General features: G+C 37.7%; 1 long non-coding RNA gene across 1 annotated transcript in view; it reads left to right on the top strand.

Annotated features, from left to right (window-relative positions):
- Window positions 1-19,286, top strand: part of LOC113236877 — a 53,476-nt gene that overhangs the window by 16,961 nt on the left and 17,229 nt on the right. Inside the window, exon 2 of the long non-coding RNA XR_003310992.1 lies at window positions 15,273-15,359. This is a non-coding gene — a long non-coding RNA (uncharacterized LOC113236877). The remainder of the gene's footprint in view (window positions 1-15,272; window positions 15,360-19,286) is intronic.

The following is a 19,286-nucleotide window of genomic DNA, read 5'->3' as shown; positions in this document are numbered from 1 at the left end:
TGAGCACCGCGTTAGTAATGAAAGGAAAATATTCCTTATCTTTTTAATTATAACGGGCGAGAGATGTGTATTAATTCCGTTGGTCGGGCGGCTCTCGCCCTCGCGACGCAGCGGCTATGGACGCGACGCGACGTGGTCGGTCGCAGTGAGGCACGGTTGTGGCGTGAGATATGTATAATACTCGCTTAGCTCATGGTTTATCGCGACAGCGATATATTTCACATGATAAGCGGTTGCACTAATATCCATTAGTAACTATGTTAAATGCCTTTGTCTGTTCCATTATTATTTCAGCGTATGAAGGTATTTGTGGATGCGCTTAACTGTTGTATTTGCTATTTATTGCTATATGCTATTATATTATATTTTATAAAACAATCGATGGCTTTCTAAAATAGTGGCCTATCTCAAAAGCATCTAATTCAAGAGGAAGGTGGTTTAAAAAACCTGAGACGTGTCTGCGACGCAAAATTCGTAGACCGTCTCAACGTTGTCATTGGATTATTTTAACCCATGAAAAGCTCGATGTCGCATTCACAGGAAATTTCAGACTTTTTTAACAAATCTCAGTACTTAAAAAAAGGAATTATTTTGTTGCCAGACAGCGGGTATGACTTACATTTTTGGTATGAATTTCAAACTAAAAATACGTACGTAAAATAAAAAACGAAAAGTATATTTTACGTGGCTTCCACGCAACTATTTCTAGTAAGCAATACCAAAAACAAATTCATATCACCACACCGCGAATTCATCGCAAGTCCCCCTCAAATCTGGTGTCAAACTACATCCCATCTGTCACGGGTGCCATAAAGCGATCCGTCACCATAAAATAGCCATTAAAAAGCCGTCGTTGCTTTTAAAAATGCATCAAGAAATGAAATCGGTAGTTAATTACCAGGAGACTGAGTAGATCGGGTTACTGAGGGAGAGTGACAAAATGCACTAATCTCATATTTTCCTCTCCAGGGACTCGGAAAGTATGTTGTGTCCGAATTAATACTTAAAACTTAGTTTGGCAGTATGTGGATTCCAAATAAAAAATACAGATATCTAAACGTGGGATGTTACACTATTCAAAAACATTGTTTTAAATGAGGTATTAAAAATAATTAACGAACAACACTCAAAACTGTTTCTGATTCTTAATTGAGACGTCGACGGTTTAAATCCCTGAGGCAGCATGCACCCGTGACTTCGTTTGTCAATGTTTAGTAAGTATACCTCTCGCTAACGGTGAAGATACGTCCTGATGAAACCTGTATGTCGAAGAAAAACGGGTGCAATGAAAGACCTACCTTGGGCTAGCATGACGTACGGTTTAAACCCTTTTCTTAGGGACACCCGTGCATAGTAGTGGGATTTAAAATAAGCTGATGATGAGAACTGTTCTGTAGGGAACTTTGGTTAACAAAATATAATAGTAATAATTTTCAAGTTTTTAACAAGCTCAATATAAACAAACTTGTATGTATAAGCAATAACTCCACACTCATTTCTCACCTCACCACTCGACAAGCGGATGAGTAATTCAAATCTCACTAGACTCATCAAAAATCGCATGCACCCTTCATATTTGCCCCAAACACTTCGCCGCTATATGCAAATATTTACTACCGGAGGTACCACCAGACTGTGCACGGTGTATCTATCGCTGAATGGGTCGCGATAAATAATAAGTGTACTCAGCAGTGGGTTTTAATAGACTAACGATGATACGTCATTTGATTTCTTATTTTTCATTCATTATCATCCCATTTGTACGTCTTATTGCTGAGCATGAGTCTCTTGTCAGGCAGGGCATAATCCACCACTCTCTGACCAAATGAGGGTTGCGGACCTCACACGTTTTCCGACAGTCACCGTCGTCAATGTGCAGGTTGCATCATGACGTTTTCCTAGATTCCGAGAAATTTCAAGAAACTCAGTAGGTTAGGTTAGGTTTCTATTGCATAAATACAAACCGGTACTATGTTTAAGTACACATAAACTGATACTTACTTATATATTATTAATACACACAATCACTGTCTCCAATACTACTCATTTGTGGTACATAATATACTGGCTCGTTCACGGCTGAACGTTCGGATTCTCACTAACGAATCATTCGGCCCCTGCCTCCTACAGGGCAGGTATTATGCGATATTTACGTACTCCGTCGCAACTGCCGTAGACAATAACACCACACTGTGAATTTCAAGATTCACTTATTTGAATGAACATGAGCAACTTCAAACCTTCATTGTGAATTCGGTCTCTTGAAACCTCTTCACGGATAAAACTAAATTGTAACTGCATGACTGAATATTCGTACGACATCTATGACGAATATAATCGCTTATAAAGAATAATATTTTCACTTAACATGAAACATGGTCATCTCTACTAAGTAATACTTATCGAGTCTGTTAGGTTGTAGGAGGTAGTAAGTAGGTTGGAAATGACCTGATGATGATGATGTTAAAAAAACATTTCATTTCCAATAACTAATTCATATTTATTAGGGCCTGTCCTATATGCGATGTTAGCCACTGTCGCCCACGGCTTATCAACTAAAAGATTAAGTATATTTATAAAAATTAACGATGCCCAAATACATACTTTAGCTCTTATACATTGCATAAGTTGTAATTTCATTTAAAGAGTTATAAATTCATTAATAAAAGTAAAGGCGTATGTTATAGTTGGTAAGCACATTCGCGACACACGACGATTTATCAAGAAAAAAGTAATGCACATTCCAAAATTATTTAGGTCATTGTGACACAATAAAAAAGATAATAATCAACTTCTACACTATGACAGTATTATAGAACACACAAACATACATTTCGACATGTAATATAAACAAATAAAAATGTGACTGTTCAAGCTTTGAAAAAGTTTATGAAACATGATCAAATAAATCAAAGGAATTTAATGATGAATGATGTAAAGTGATTGAAATATTTGTGCTTAAGAATGTGAGAAATGTAACTTTAAAATAAACACATCAAAGTAATGGCGCTATAAAAGATCAGACATCACAAGCTGTGACGTGTAAAGGAGGCGAATCTAAAGTTTTACATCGCAAACGAAATGCCTGGGACCCCACCCTTGCTCATATAAATTGTGCTTGGCCCATGGGACCTGGCACACAGTTACTGTTCGGAATTCAACGTCTTTAGACTTTTATACATTTCCTGCAGGTGCACACCTTACAAATACCTCTTTCCTACTGTGCTTTGAAAAACATATACAGTTAATCGTGAGAGTAAAATAATTTTTGTATATTTGTTTCCATACACAGAAATATATGCATCGTAGTCAATACTCTTCTTCCCTATTTCATAATCCAACTACGCGGCCCGCAATATTCCCATTCACACTATAAACAATACACGAATTGTGATCGCTTCAAAAACCACCGCACAAAACAAACCTAATCAAATTATGCATCTCATTATCGGCCCTGAATTAAGAGGCAAAATATCCCTTTGCATTGACAAATAACACCCTGGCACCTTCTAGTTAGCAAACTGTATAGGGGAATTCTTGTTAATGCTATGATAGGGTTCCATATCTGCGTCACATATAAAGCAAATTCGTATTTCAGGTTAGGGTGCTTAAAGTTGAAATTAAAACGATTAGTATTGAGTTTCAAGGACTGATGTAAATAATAAAATGCGTTGTGGTAAACCAAAATGGAGCTTGTTTTCAGCTAAAGGCGTCAGCTTGCATGATAGGATTTGTGTATGCAAGTATGAACTAATCCCCCGTGCCGTTTGATAACTCAATAAGCGAAGTAATGAGAGGACGGCCTTTGATGGTGTCCTCGCCCTCGGAGCGAGTGAGGGGGTGAGGCAAGTCGAGGGGAGGGAGGAGGTGACAAAATCCTAATTGTAGATAAAAAGATAACTTTGATGCGCTTGCAGGGGACCGCATTGGTTTGCTTTATGCATTTGTTTTCTCACCGCTGTCATTTGGATGTACGTAGCTGTTCTTTATATTGCAATTTCTACGTGTATGTCGTAATGTACAGCTATAGACTAAACAGAATAAGAGATAATAGCGAACTCTGAGAATTACAACACACAAAGTAGTGATAAATTTAGTAGACTATATATGACAACTAAGAATTATAAACATAAAGAAATAAAGAAGTACAACAGGAAAACCGACTAATAGTGAGGTATGTAATGATATATGCAATGGATAAGCAAAGGGAGCTAAAAATAGGTACAGAATCAATAACAAACGAAACTCCCTATACTTAAGTTTGACAAATTGTGCCCCAAAAATCAAAAGTCAATGAAGGCGTCGCCAATCAAAAGATCCTTATCAGCACCATTTACACTGCATCACACCTAAAAATCGCATCTGTTCGTCCGTCCGTCAAACTCGTGTGAGCTGTGGACAAATTGCGAAATGAAAACCCTCTGACGCTCAGCAGCAACACGCTTGGGGTACTAATTTTCAAGAGATGTCATTGTCATTAATTTTGGGGAGACATTTTTCGCCATATGCCAAATGTATTTTAAAGCTAGTTTTAAATTACAATTATACAAATTGCTCTGGCCTTTCTATTGCCTTAGATAAGCAATTACCTTGTAAGTGCCTGAAAACGTTTTTATCATTCTTAAAATAAACTTCTTTTAATGTTATTACATTACGTGTAAAAGATACGCGCTTATTGTTGTCAAGGGTCAGCTCTGGATGATAAATGTGCACCCTTTCTGGTGTTCCATCATCGACGGATTTTGCTGTCGCGTCGGGATCATCTCGCTTTATCGACGACATTTAACAATGATCTTTACATTGATTTTGCCTCGTTTATCATCACAGTTGAAAACAAGGCAATATGTACTGTCTTCTTTATTGCTACTTTAAATATAATATCTGTTGGTACCGACTACATTCAAGAGCAGTGATAGCCTACTGGGACAATTGTCTCAATTGACGAAACAAATCGTAGCGGCAAGTGCCTATGAGTTTAGTTTCTTAGTTGAATACATTTGTAAGTATTTAGCAACAATATCTCCCGTAATAATAATAATAATAATAATAAAATATCGTGTTAAACCTGCACGTCGAGGAAGGTCTAGAAACCTTGGAAAACGTGTCAAGTTCTCAAATCCTATTGCAACAACGAAGCGGACTATGCCCTAAACTATCTCCTTAGAGAGACAAGCAGTAGCAGTAGAGCTCCATATGAAGTACTGCCACATTAGATATTTCTACCGCCGAACTGTAATCTGAGCATTACTGCGTTCCAGTTTTGAAGGGTAAAGTTACTGGCGAAATTGCAGGCACATGGAACTTATCTACTTATATATCAGGGCGACAGGCGCAGTGGCAGTGGCACTGCAACTGTTTTTAAGCTCATCACCAGGCGCACGGCTTGTTCGTCCTGTCATTCGATATTCTACATAAACAGACCCGTACCCAGCAAAGGGACGTATAAAAAGTTGATGATGACTCCTTTATTCGTTCCTATAGTATGCTAGAAAATAGAAACTTAGTATTGTAAACGCTATACTGTATCGACCTACTACATAATATACAAGTTCCACTGCATGCAAAGACTTGGGGCCTTTATTTTAAAAGAATGGTAGCTATGCGCCGATTTTTTGTCTATAATAAAATAACGCAATCACTCACACGCCCGACTATTAATACCATATATCGCGGGTGCCAAGGATATATACATAGACAACCACACATTACACCCAAACACACGAGATAAATAAATGTAGGCTATAAAAATTTCTCCCGGGAATCGAACCCGGCGACCAGCATGATAACCGTTTGGCCACGGAGGCGATAGGTAGATTTAAATTACTATCTATGCTAACAATTCAAGACGGAATGCGGAATTATACATCATCTACGCTGGTCAGTCACATACTAAGCTTCGTACGGCGACTTCCGGTTCCGGCAAGCGGCGCCACGGCTTCCGGTTATCGTGTGACGTCATTCCGGTGACATACCTACTGCCCTCGCCTCAAACATGTCAAAATTTACCTTAATTGTATACAAATAATGTCATAAATGCGGCTACAAAAATCAAATCGGACTAAACTAAATTGTAAAAGTTCCTGATTTCATCTACTTTTGATAATAAAAAAATTGTGCGTCGAGTCCAATGTAAAGTCATACTCACACCACGCGTGAAAAAACCAAACACACACAAGTCCACTGCACCTGACGTTACACGCAATTTTCATTACGGAATCGGCAGAACGTAATTCAAAAAGGAATCTCTGCTAAAAAACCGTTTTTTTTATTGTGGCCGTGTTATCACACATGTCCGGCAAGCAACACGAATCCAGCTCATGTTAATATTTGAGCTATTTTTATTTGAAATTTCCATTTACACGCTCCCTCCTCCCCCGGTGGGTCGTTCCCCCCGCGAGACCCTCCCTCATACATATTCATCGGATGCACCCTCTTCCGTACACTTTCTCTGCAGCGTTTGCGTTCAACGTTTTGAGTGATTCCTGATCTGAAACCTCGGTGGACTTCAAAGGCGATTTTGGATGAATTATAATGTCGCTTTTCAACTTTTTCGCGAATGTAATTTGGTCCCAATTGATGACCTGGAAGGGTTTTGAACGTGAATTTGTTAATATAGAAGGTAAACCATTCGTAATTGTACCTGAAAAACGGCTTTAATTAATAACGGCGTTTTACGGCATTTTATGATAAATATAATTACTTATGTGACTTCTAAATTGAACTTATATATCACCAAGATCATCACTTGAACTATTGTTATGTCTCTTTTTCATGCTACGCAACCATTCAGTAGCGTTCGTTACAAACAATCAATTAAAAGAAGAGGTATTGGGTTCACTTGTACCAGGCGGAGTATCGGTTTTGAGCACGTGTCGCGGTTAGTTTCAGTAAATTGTGCCGATTTTATGCACGCCACCGCAGCCCGCCCCGTACACCAGTGTATATTCTACGACAAACTTGTTTTTCGCCTTTTCAGTTTTGCTATCGTTGCTATAAACAAAGTGGATGTACCGCTTTTTGGTTTTGTCTTCAGGCTTATTTTAAAATGTGAGTGTATAAATATGAATACTAAAACATCAGAAAATATCGACATAATTTTTACAACTGCTCCGGTATACCATTTCAAATCACTCGTGAAAATTGTAACAATTTTGTGACATAATAAATAACACATACATATTTGTCAATTTATGTTTCATATACTTCTGTGCATTTTTTAAAACCATAACATATTTCTTATTAAAATGTCCTACGTTTGCTGTTTTGCGTCTTTTTCATGTTCCTTATACGTCCAAGCATTTAAGTCGTACAACACGACGTATAAATAGGTGATTAATATTACTAACATAATATCGTGAAAAACTTCACGTTCAAACAATTTGTTGTACACTCAACGGCATTAAATACTTCTCAACATTAAATATAAGTGATGGAAATACCATAATAACCTGCTAATATATTCAAAGAATGTACGATAAGATCATCCACCGGGTTAATGTTATTTTAACATAAAATAACGTTAACAGGTACAACGTTACGTTGTTTCACTAATTATTTTGCTATTCGACAACTATATTTCCTCAGCTGCGTAATTTATGCGTTACATTATGCATAGTTTCGATACCGTAAATGTGAACAAGCTTGACTTTCATGCCTTACGTTCACGAATTTGTGGGATCGACAATTCGTCAATGTAAATACCTTTATTGCACGTGTTAAAGGGCGCAACGATTGTAAGAAACACTAACAAAGTGCTCTTGACTTTAAAGAAAAATTGCAAACAAATATCTCGAAAAGGGTCACTAAAGACATTTTCTCCTTAAAATATCTACATTGGGAGATCGTAAAGCATTTCTCAAATACACTCCCCGTTGCAAAAGTGTGATTGTAGAAGACATCCAAAAAATGCTGCCATTCCCGAACGTCGGGTGGCAAAAACCAGTGGTACACTGACAATGTAACGACATCAGTTACGCACTTCAGGACCATGTTTGGGTAGCTTTATTCTTCAACCGTTCGTTACATTACGTTTAGTAATAAGAGTCACTCCTTATAACACTTCTGAAAAAATAATATACTTAATTCATTTATAAATACCACTTAAAGATGAAAATCTTAAAATTTACATTTACCTAGCTTCCTAATGCATGCTGTGAAAATAGCACGGCAGCGAGCTCTTTGTATTTATAAAAAGAATAAGTTGATTGACTGACTCATGTCAGAAACTGATATATTTTCGGAAACATTAGTATTCTTATTCATCATGTAGCGCACGTCATAAATCGAGTATTATGAAAATCACCCACTGGCCGGTTTTTTATGCGAGTGAGTGTATTTTATGGGCGCGGCGAATCTTGAGGACGCCTGCGAGAGATAGACTCTCGTCGAGAACACTCGCAAGACGTTTTTTGGTACCACTGACAGTGGGGGTTGGCTGAACGAGCTACTTTGTTGACGAGATAGTTGCTGAAGAGGATAGAATGGGGGAGGCAGCTATGTACTAAAGCAACTACCATTTATATAGGTAGATACAGTATTTAATTTTGTATTACAAGTACCGAATATGACCATCATCATATCGTCATTAACCCATTACACGTCACGCTTGCCCAATACGGATCGGGAACTTCCCGCATATTCCAAGGGCTATGAAACTTCTTTAACATTGCAATTCATAACGATATTTTTCTTTACTGTTAGCGAAAGATATTCATTTATAATTTCCAGTGCCATTATCTAGGCTTATTGCCACTCCAGCCTACACTGTTGGACATAGGCAGAGGCTTTGGAAAGCCGAATGAGGAGATTTGTCAGCGCCACGCTCCGCTGCCGTCTTGATCTAGGCTTTACGTCGTCCAAAAAGATTTATTTCCAAATTAATGTATATTCCGCCGAAAGTTTCGACCTCGAGCATGAAATTATTGTTGTTCTAAAACATTCCCCCTCAACTTCCTATGGCCTTAGACGGTTCTGTTGGAGTTATTTCGCAGGTTACGTGACACTTTTTTGTCGTTGATACTTCCAGAGAAAAGTATCATACTTTTAAAATGTTCAGAGTTTTTGAGAAATGCTTTTTATTCTACAACAACCTCCCGATGTAGATTTTTAAGGAAGATACATGAATATTTTGATTATTTTGCTCATAATTTTAATGAAAAGTGACAAATACTTAGTATTTTTACATTCTGCGGTCATAAACATGCAACAATATAATGGTTTCAGGATTTTGTTTGATCAATTGTCGATTTTATAACAAATTCATAAACGTAAGGCATGAAAGTCAAACTAATTTACATATAATGTACCGTTACTATGCATAAATGCTAAAGAAGTATACCTACATAGTTATCGAATTACAAATAAAGAAATACAACCCGCCAAGTCACTATTTTTGCAACACTAATTTCTGCCATTTGAGACTACTCATACTTTTCTGTACGATACTTGGTGCAAAAATAGTAATTAATGTTAACTCGCTTCCTTCATACTTTTTATTTTTCTTTCTTTTTCTCTTCCAAAAGAAGTAGCGTAAGGAAAACAATAATCACAGATGCATAAGATTAAGATTTCTTTGCCGAAGACAAGGATTCCTCTATCCTCACACCTCAGCAATTCCTTCGGTAGCGAATAGTTCATAATTATTTCCATCAACTTTGTCTATAGTTAAGCACAGAACAAATGCCAAGTAAACCGAATCAAGAAGCAATTGCCTCTTAAAACTGAATTTTATAAATAGGTATTGCTTTATTGTTGCGGTGCATATGTCTTGCAGTGTTTCAAATGCAGTCGTAACGTGTCGTAACTAAAAGAACAAATACGACTATCTTATCTTCTCGGCTTTCGTTGCGCTCATTCAACGATTTTACAGTTACAAGTAAAAAATACGAGACAAATCAACACCGCCAAACTAATATGTAAATTTAGTTTCCAGTTTTCAATATGTCAATAACTTGAATATAGACAAAGTTTTGGAGTCCCCCTAAGTTATACACTCCAACTTCATATAACAGTGTAGTCCAGACAAACGCATACACATAAAGAACACGCCAATCGCAGGCACAAATCACACCCGTGTGTACCAGCCTTAACGATGGAAACCACCATTAGATACAACAGAACATAAATTCTATCCTGCAGAGAATACAGTGGATTTTGAATTGTGCGAAGTGTACGTGATTAGTGAAAAGCGGGAGACTGGAAATCATTTGCGAAAGGGACAGGTGATTCGATATTATGCAAATTGTACGAGCGAGAGGGAGAAAGCCAAATTGCTGAAGTTCAGACGTGGAGATAAAATTTATACGCGGATGAAACGATTTATTACGAAAGCGTTGAGTAGGTGCTTAAAATTAATTACGCCAAGTTTTGCTTTCGTTTTGTCCCATTGTGTCGCGATTTTCCCCGTCTTGTTCGAGTATCGCAGGTTTTTATTAGAAGGGGCTTCGCTGGATATTTATGACAACTTCGCGATTTTTTCTGTTTTATTGCTGTGGAATTTTCCGTTTGATAAATGTGTTCGTAAGTAAGAGATAAAGTCGATGCCGCTTAAGCGTTGAAATAAGTTGATAGTATATTTTTACTTATTTGAACCATTGTTGAAATGACTTTTCAACAAGCAAGCAAGAAAAGTTAACTTCATGAAACATATACTATTACTGATTTCTAATTAAGTGTTTTTTTTTTGGTTACCTAACTATACTTAGATACTTACTCGACGTTACATGCCAAATTTGTTAACTTATTATATATATTTATAATAACAGATATTGTTTATTTATTTTAATAACGTTTGTGAGAGACAGAGAAATTGATAACAATATTTTGTCAAAGAATAGCCTTTCAATTAGCACAAGCTGAGCAAACATTTATTGAACTCTAAACAAATATTTCAAATATCATCTCTTGCATCATTACTATCATATTTGTTCTTGGTTCTCTCGCACATAACCCGCACCATAATCCGAGACAGAATTACCGCCAACTACCGTACACCCTTTAACATGTACCTACGTACCCGATCAACCCGCTCAACGCGAAGTTGCGCCTGAAGGAGGTCTTCATTACCGCGAATGGCTGCCGCATTGTCACATGAAAACGTTTCGTGTGACGGCTCAGATTGTGGTTTACGATGGTTGTTGCCTGGTCCAGAAATAAACTGGTCGATTACACTAATAAGGTATTTATTATAGGACGAAACAAAATTATTAATACCGGAAAATACTTTTATCTTCGAAACCATTTCTTTGTGATTGTGAAAAGTAATTATTAAGTCTTCTTTTTCACATTTTAAGACAAAACAAAATCTGTATAATCGATTTTTAAATGTTAAATTGAATTTAGAATTTTTTATGACCCTACTCAGCAAACTTTAGAAAATGCGTTGCATAGTCCACGGAGAAAGTCAGATCAAGAAAGCGGCAGTATTCGTTTTAATTATCTGTTTTTTCCTAATCCATATGTATTATGTAGGCATCTAACGGATGTATAGAGGATTCAGATTCCATCCGGATGTACAACAATACAATACGAAAACTTGTCCAATTCCTTCAGAGCAGTAAATTGTCAATGAAGAGCTAGTCCTGCCACGCCTTTCAGAGAGGGTAATTAGCGTCCCTTGCGATCACCCCGTGATTGGCCGATTCGGCAGAGATCAAAGGCCGAAGGGTGTCACTCAGCAAATGGAATATTTTACCAGCCACGTTTGAAGTCCGATACGTTTTACGACAAGCCCTTTCGAGGGACTCGATGTTGTTGGCGCGAAACCAATTTAATTCCAGATTTGGATTGCTCATGTTAATTCCAAGACTGTACGTATATGCACAAGTTACTCTTACATACGTTGTTGCAATAGTACGCAACTATGTGATTCCACTAATGTATATAAAGTCATATAAGACACACACAGTGTGTACATTATTCTTGCAGCAGTTAGCAGAGTAAACTGCTTTTAAGAATAAGTGTTCAATGCCGCGGTATCTTACGAACATCATAAATACAATTTAACCTCCACCATAAAGCTTTAAACAATATCTAAACGGCACGTGCAAAGTTTTCTCGAAGAAAAGAGTAAAATATTTACACAAGCAGCTATAAGGCTATAAGAAAGGCGTCTCGGGGTGTAAACAACCCTTTAAAATAGTGTGCCGTTACGAGGGTGGAACCGGGGGGAGACCACCCATAGCTAAATATCTTTTAGTATCTGCAAAACGTCTAATTTACTAGCGAGGCTTTGATGTTGTTTCAGAGACTAAGGGTGGTGTGGAGACGCCTTGTCGTTTAAATATTTCATCCTTCAGTTCTACTCTTTATGTGTAAATTTAGTACGAGACACAAACCAACCTCGACAGCTATTAGGTATATCCTAAAGACAGAAGAGAGAAAGTCTAAAATGTAACCTTTTATGAGTGCGTGGGTACGAGTCCCAATAAATATTGAGCTACTACTAACCACATTCAGCTTCATGAAAAATGAACAACAACTATTCTACAATTCTTACCACATCACACGGCATCTCCACAGATTCCCCAAGGTCCGTGTATCGGGTCGGTCTCGTCCCTCATTTACTTACCCGTTGTCACCATCCTTCGATTGCTATCACCATCGCCGGTCGGCATTATGTAATCACTCCCTGCGCGTGGAGCTGTGACGACTGCTGATTGCCACCACTCTGCTGGAAAGGTGTAAAACAACCGCGTTGCTAGGGATTTTCCGTTACACTTTCTTGAAAATCAGATTTTGGACTGTAACGACCCGAAGTTTGGTGTCGTTCTGTACGTGAAACAAGAAATGAGTGCACCAGTGAATACTTACTATGTGCCTTAGCTGAAAGGTGCATTTTTTTGTGTAGACATACGATTTTTAGTTGTTTGTTAGAAGTGAGCAAAAAGGTTACAAGACACTGCCCAAAGTTTAGACTTGCTCACTAAACACTGCAACTACCCGATTTAATTACACGTTGAAGAATCCGACGGTAACTTAGACAATCGATATGAAAACAAAAATTAAGCAATTCTCACCCTTAATAATAATCTGGTCTGACTGACATTAGAAAAGATACTTTTTGGAAGCCATTTAGCTGATGCTAAATATGAAAAAAATGTATTTGATATGAAAATGGAAATACTATTTTTATTTCATATGCTCAGTTTCTGAAAAACGTTACATTTGAAATTTACTATTAGGGATACGAATTGCTCTTGGCGTCCGAGTACTTTGAAGCTCGCGAATTGCAAATATGAATCAAAATTTATCTCGTTTGCCTAGGTATCGCCATCAGATTCTCGACTATCAACGTCCGTGTCATGTCGCTCGTCCCACACGTCCGCTGGCCCGCTGTCTAACCGTCGCAATGGCCCGATGTCCCGCCGGTTGCGCCGCGCTACAGGATGTGTTAGCTATACTGAGGCCATTAAGCCGCGCGACTCGCGTGCCCTCACACTCCTGCAGGATGAGCCACGAATCGATGATTTATTGCCGCATACCAATAATGCTGTGCGAGTGACGAAAAGAAGTTAAGGTTTAATGAAAGCTGGCGATCAGAAATTGACAACGTAAAATGATAAAAGACCGTATCTATATATACGTAACTCGAAATCGGACTAAGACGTAGAACATAAAATTAACTAAATCTCAAAATAAGTCTCAATAATCTTAGAGCTTATTCTGCAGTATTATGAATAGACACTTTTTAAACAAACATGTATTATCGTTAGTAATATGGTCTTGTTTTGCTATTACAAAAAAAAATCAAATACGTTTATGAAACCAATATTTCATACGATTTTTTGTATACAAAATTTGCAATTTTAATCTCATGATTACCACCGCAAAGAACATTAAAGATGAAGAATTCTAACCTCATTGCAAAACCAAGGACATTCGCGTTTATTCACGACGCACACTGCCACAGAAACAGTTTAATGCAGTACCAAAGAGAGCAATAAATAGCAATTCGGCTGGGACCAGCCTCTAGTCAGTCAAGACCTGAGACGCGTCGACAGACAGCTGATGGCTAAGATCAATTCAGCCACTGCGACGGGTTCGTGTCTCGCTGCATATACCACGATCACGTCAATGAAGTTACTCTAGAGGACTGACTATACTTTTCTTTTCTATGGAAACAGGCACTTGCATTTGGAATAACAACTAGACTGTATATTTACTTATTAACTACTTGAAATGCTAGGTTTATGATGTTCAATAAACGAAAGAGAAATGTTATTAGCCAAAGTCAAGGTCAAAAAATAAGAAGAATGGGCAAGAAACTCTAGGGGTTGCTCTTTGTAAATATACAGTTGAATACATTTATCATTACAATATTTAATTTAAACATCTTGGATCGAGACTACCTGCAAGAGCTAAACGGGATACTACCACGAATTTTTGTCATCCAAGTACGCAGAGGATGTATAACTTTTAATAAAGTTTTTGTTTCACCATAGTTTTAAACCTCGTAAATGGCAAATTTTGAATATCAATCGGAATCTTATTATAGAAGCGTATACATTGCCCCTTAAATTAATTTAATAATAATAACGCACACACTCAACATAGCCCCGCACTAGGGAAACCCTGTGCCGCGGGTGCCACGGACACATACATAGCCAACCACAAATTACACCCAAACTCACGAGAGAAATAAGTGTAGGCCATACAAATATTTCTCCCGACCCGGGAATCGAACCTGGGACCTCTGCGTTGCAGTCCGGCATGGTAACCGTTCGGCCACAGAGGCAGTTTTAGAATTATACAGTGCTAGAACTAATATAAAGTCTTTTGAAACAATGGTAATAGAGACTGTGTCAATAGAACACACAACGTGATTCAATCAGGCGGAAAAGTCTGTAGACGCTTTTACCTCTTAATTTTACTTTTTGGATACAATGTTCTATATTTAAGTGATGTTCTTGCTCCCAAAAATGTTTTCTAACTCTACATCCAAAGTGCTTTTATTTGTGTACGACTCAATAAATTCCTAACCCGGGAGCTGGCAGTTGAAAAACCGGAGACATTGTGTACAGGCTGGTAGGTTGGCTTGGCGCTCGGCGCTCGGCAGCCAACTCTTTTTGCCTCTCGCTTTATTGGTATCGGTGACTAACAGGAAAACTGATGTTTCTTTTTGCTATTCTACTTAGGTTGCAGTCGGGTAACATAGTCCAGTAGATAGGCAATATTATAAAAAAATTGTATAACTTGTCTATATTTTTCAAAAGAATGCTTAGTCTTTGTAATAGGAATTGTTGTTTAAACTGAAATATTTTGCTTCTTTACAGTTGTGTCGCCATCAAAAACTTCCATGGTCATCTTTGGACAACTCTATCATTGAAGGTCATCTCAAGACATCGTAATCAATTATTCTAGTAAGTATATTAACGCAATCTAATGTACATTAAAGAGTATATACATTAAAAAGCTCACTAGCTCTTTAGTGTAACAACTTTTCTTATAAACACCTAACGGAATAAAGACGTTTAATTAAGCAAACGGGAAACAAATAAACCGTATATCACGTCCCCAGAGCTCATTAACAAAATATAATTGAAATTCCCGAGATTAAGCGACATCTCTGACTAAAAGCAACTCGGTGTTCGCGGGCGCACGGGGAGGCGCGCGGCGGGCGCGGGGGCTGTGATTAACGCACTCTACATACGGGCCTACTGTACTGTTTGACCAGTACCCACCTCTAGCTGTGCATAACCCAAAAAATAGGTCATTTACACATTTCTGTAACCTATCGTTGGAGCAGCTAAGTGAGTGAGTAAGAGATGTAAGTAAAATTAGTTTTTTGCCTTCCATTGTTATGTGTAACAGTTTTTCATGAGCATTTCATTCATCCACTATTGAAAGAGCTTTTGTTTTCATTCAACTAGAAGCCAGCTTAGACATTAACCACAATGTTATCTGACGTAGTCAGCAGTGAAGTATGGTAGATAAATATAACTAGGTACCAAAGTTGTGTTGGGTCGTGCGTATAGTTTGCAGTGTAGCTTGCGCCGGCGCATGTTTCAGTTAATTAGCGGTCGGACACGCGGCGTTCACACTCTCCTCCCTAAAAGGAGATCTCAGTTAGCGCCCTCAATAGTCGCCTGCGCGTGTTACTGCCTGTTTATTTTGTTAATTCGCCACTCTGACCGCACACTGCGTTTGTACTCGAACGTGATGTTAAGACATACAAAGAAAACAAGTTTCACTCTTTTTTATAAATAAGAAAACATCAAGTTCAAAAATATTTGTTGTATCGAGGAAAGCCATCGAAATAACATCGTCTACTTCAGCTGCAGACCAATCTTACTAATGACTGCAACAGTTCTTTAGAGATTACATATTATGGGAGTTAGTCGCACGACAGTCTTCAGTTTTTATTAATACTTTCTGTTCATGATATCAACTGAAAATTTATTCCAGCAAGTGATTTTTACAGCTTTTCAACCCATTGGAATGTAGAAGCGAAATCTTACAAAGTTTTACTATATACATTTTAAAGTTTATATTATTAGCTGATAACCAAACTAAATGGATATGAATCGACACTAGCTCATTGAATATTCTGTACCTCTACTCGAGTTTTCACTTATTACGGTATATCAGGTGTATATAACAACTTAAAAGAATGAACGGAACAACTCGTGATCTCCGTTCTGCAAAAATCAACTATAGAAATGAAAATTTATTAATACTTTATAATATTTATTTTTCGATATCAGCCATTAAGAAGTCATGGTTTCACAATAATGAGCTGCCAGCACATTTATCTTTTAAATAACTTTAATGCAAACACGTTATATAACAGCAAATATTTAAACAAAAACATGCTATGGCAGCAATGGCACAAAAAAGTTGGCAAATACACAATGCCGCGAAGTCCGCGCAGTATTACTTCATTCCGTGCGCCCGCGCAATACGGGAGCTGCTGCAGCCACATGTAGGAAAGAAGGTTATTGATTTTATAGAGGAGTCGAGATGATTTTGATGAGAACATTTTGTATGTCGATAAATTCTGCCAAATTCTGCCTTACTAATAATATAAGTTAGAGATTGTCCTTTAAAATGCCACTGCTAGATATTGACTTTTCTAGAAAAGTAGACTTTGTCTTAAAGGCTATGCTTGGTTGGGGGTCAAAGCACTTGCAATACTGTACTTATAGTTCCTTTCAATCCATTCTACATTAAAGGTAATCAAACAGGTCATTGGCCCGTCCATATACAGTTTAGGATGGCCAATTGTACTGCCGACTATAAATCAATCAATTGAATGATTCGATTTGTTTAATTGAATCATTTGGAGAAATAGTTCTTTTTGCGATTTTGCTGCCGCAGCATTATGCATTTGAAAAGCTAAGTTTCCAATTTGAAAAGTTAAGATCAGTTAAAGTTAGCAAATTAAAGCAATTCCTCCTCTCGGTGGATGATAGTTGTATTGTTACAAACATACTACATCAAACTAATGAATAATGTTTAATTTATGATGTCACGACGTGCGTGTTGTGACTTTCAATCCTCCTTGAAATCATTATATTTAGGTACATGATTGTTCGATTGTGACTGAAATTTTTGGTACTACTATAATACTACTACATACTACTATAATTTTGGTCAACTATAATTCATTATTAAGTTGTATTGTGCTGAGAAATAAATATATGCATAATCTAACAACTTAATATTAATAGATTGAATTTCCGAATTTGAGAGGCGGTATTCCCCGACGATGGCACAGTCAGTCGGGGTCAGTTATTATTATTATTCCTTTCATTTCCTTTTAAATAAACGTTAAGCTAAGCTAAAGGTGAAAACACCATGTAAACAAAACAGACGAATTGTAACTCAGTATCCTACAAACGAATTCCGTGGTCAAGGATGCTACACAAAAACGAAGCATGAGTCCGGCTACCGTTGGCGAAATAATAAGATCGCAACAAAATAAAGAAGCGCCGAGACAAAAGCGGGGCTCGCGAAATAAGGCGAAAAGGTTTAACCGGTGACGCGGTGGGCCCTCATTGTCTTGCACTTACGGCGAACAACGAAAATCTTGGATGTGGCACACACGGATTCTGTTCTCAAATGCCTTGAGTTACAATTACCAGATTAGAAGAATAAAATGAGTGCTACCTGGACAGATAGAAGATTTCAAGCAAATACTTAGAAATAGTTATTTGTTATGCAAGGCTGCGAAGTTGTCGTTTGACGCGAGAGCTTGCATTGAATCCAGAGCGTAACGAGGGTTTCAAGCCACGAGACGCGAAACAATTTTGCTGCCGAGCGAAACACACAACTTTTCACACAATGGTAGGTGGAAGAAAAACAGTTGAACTATATATATCAGTTTTTTTTAATCAAAAGAAAAGTTTATCTTCGGATGCATTCTCAATTTGCATCTCATCAATTTTTATTCTTGCTTGTACTTATAATTTTGTGTGATTATTGAAATTATTTTACTTCTTCGATGAATTAAAATAATTTAATGAACAAAATTAATTATCATTAACAATTTAATTTTAACAATAAAAAGAATAAAATATATGACTGCCTCTGTGGCCGAATGGTTGCCGTGACTACACGGACTGCCACGCAGAGGTCCCAGGTTCCATTCCCTGGCCGGTAGAAATATTTGTATGGCCTACATTTATTTCTCTCGTGGTTTTGGTGTAATTTGTCGTTGTCTATGTGTGTGTCCATGGCACCCGCGACACAGGGTTTCCCTAGTACGGGGCCATGTTGAATGTGTGCATTGTTGTTATTATTATTATTATATCTATTTTAGACTCTCGCCTCTCCTAAAGCCTAAAATATTAACTTTGAATTTTTAAATGGGAGAGGCGGTATTTCTCGGCAATGGCACAGTCGGCCGGGGCAGGGACTCAGGTTCAAGAACCGGCGAACAATACGCGTCGTGTCGAGCAGGATCGCCTTCTGCATTATTATTACTATTACTGTCGTTGTCGCTGTCGCTGTCGCCGTCGCCGTCGCTGTCGCCGTCGCCGTCGCCGTCGCCGTCGCCGTCGCCGTCGCCGTCGCCGTCGCCGTCGCCGTCGCCGTCGCTGTCGCTGTTTCTGTTTCTTTTACTATTGCTATTGCCATTGCTATTGCTATTGCGATTAGTATATTATCGTTATTGTCGTTATTGTCGCTATTGTCGTTATTGTCGTTATTGTCGTTATTGTCGTTATTATCGTTATTATCGTTATTATTGTTATTATTGTTATTATTATTATTGTTATTATTATTATTATTATTATTATGTTTATTATAAACTCTCGCCTCTCCCAAGGCCTAAAAGACTAATTTTG

The sequence above is a fragment of the Hyposmocoma kahamanoa genome, unplaced genomic scaffold (genome assembly GCF_003589595.1).
Source record: "Hyposmocoma kahamanoa isolate Upper Pololo Valley unplaced genomic scaffold, ASM358959v1 92, whole genome shotgun sequence".
NCBI classification, from domain to species: Eukaryota; Metazoa; Arthropoda; class Insecta; order Lepidoptera; family Cosmopterigidae; genus Hyposmocoma; species Hyposmocoma kahamanoa.
The sequence above is the reverse complement of the archived record's forward strand: the minus strand, read 5'-3'. Positions and strand labels throughout refer to the sequence as shown.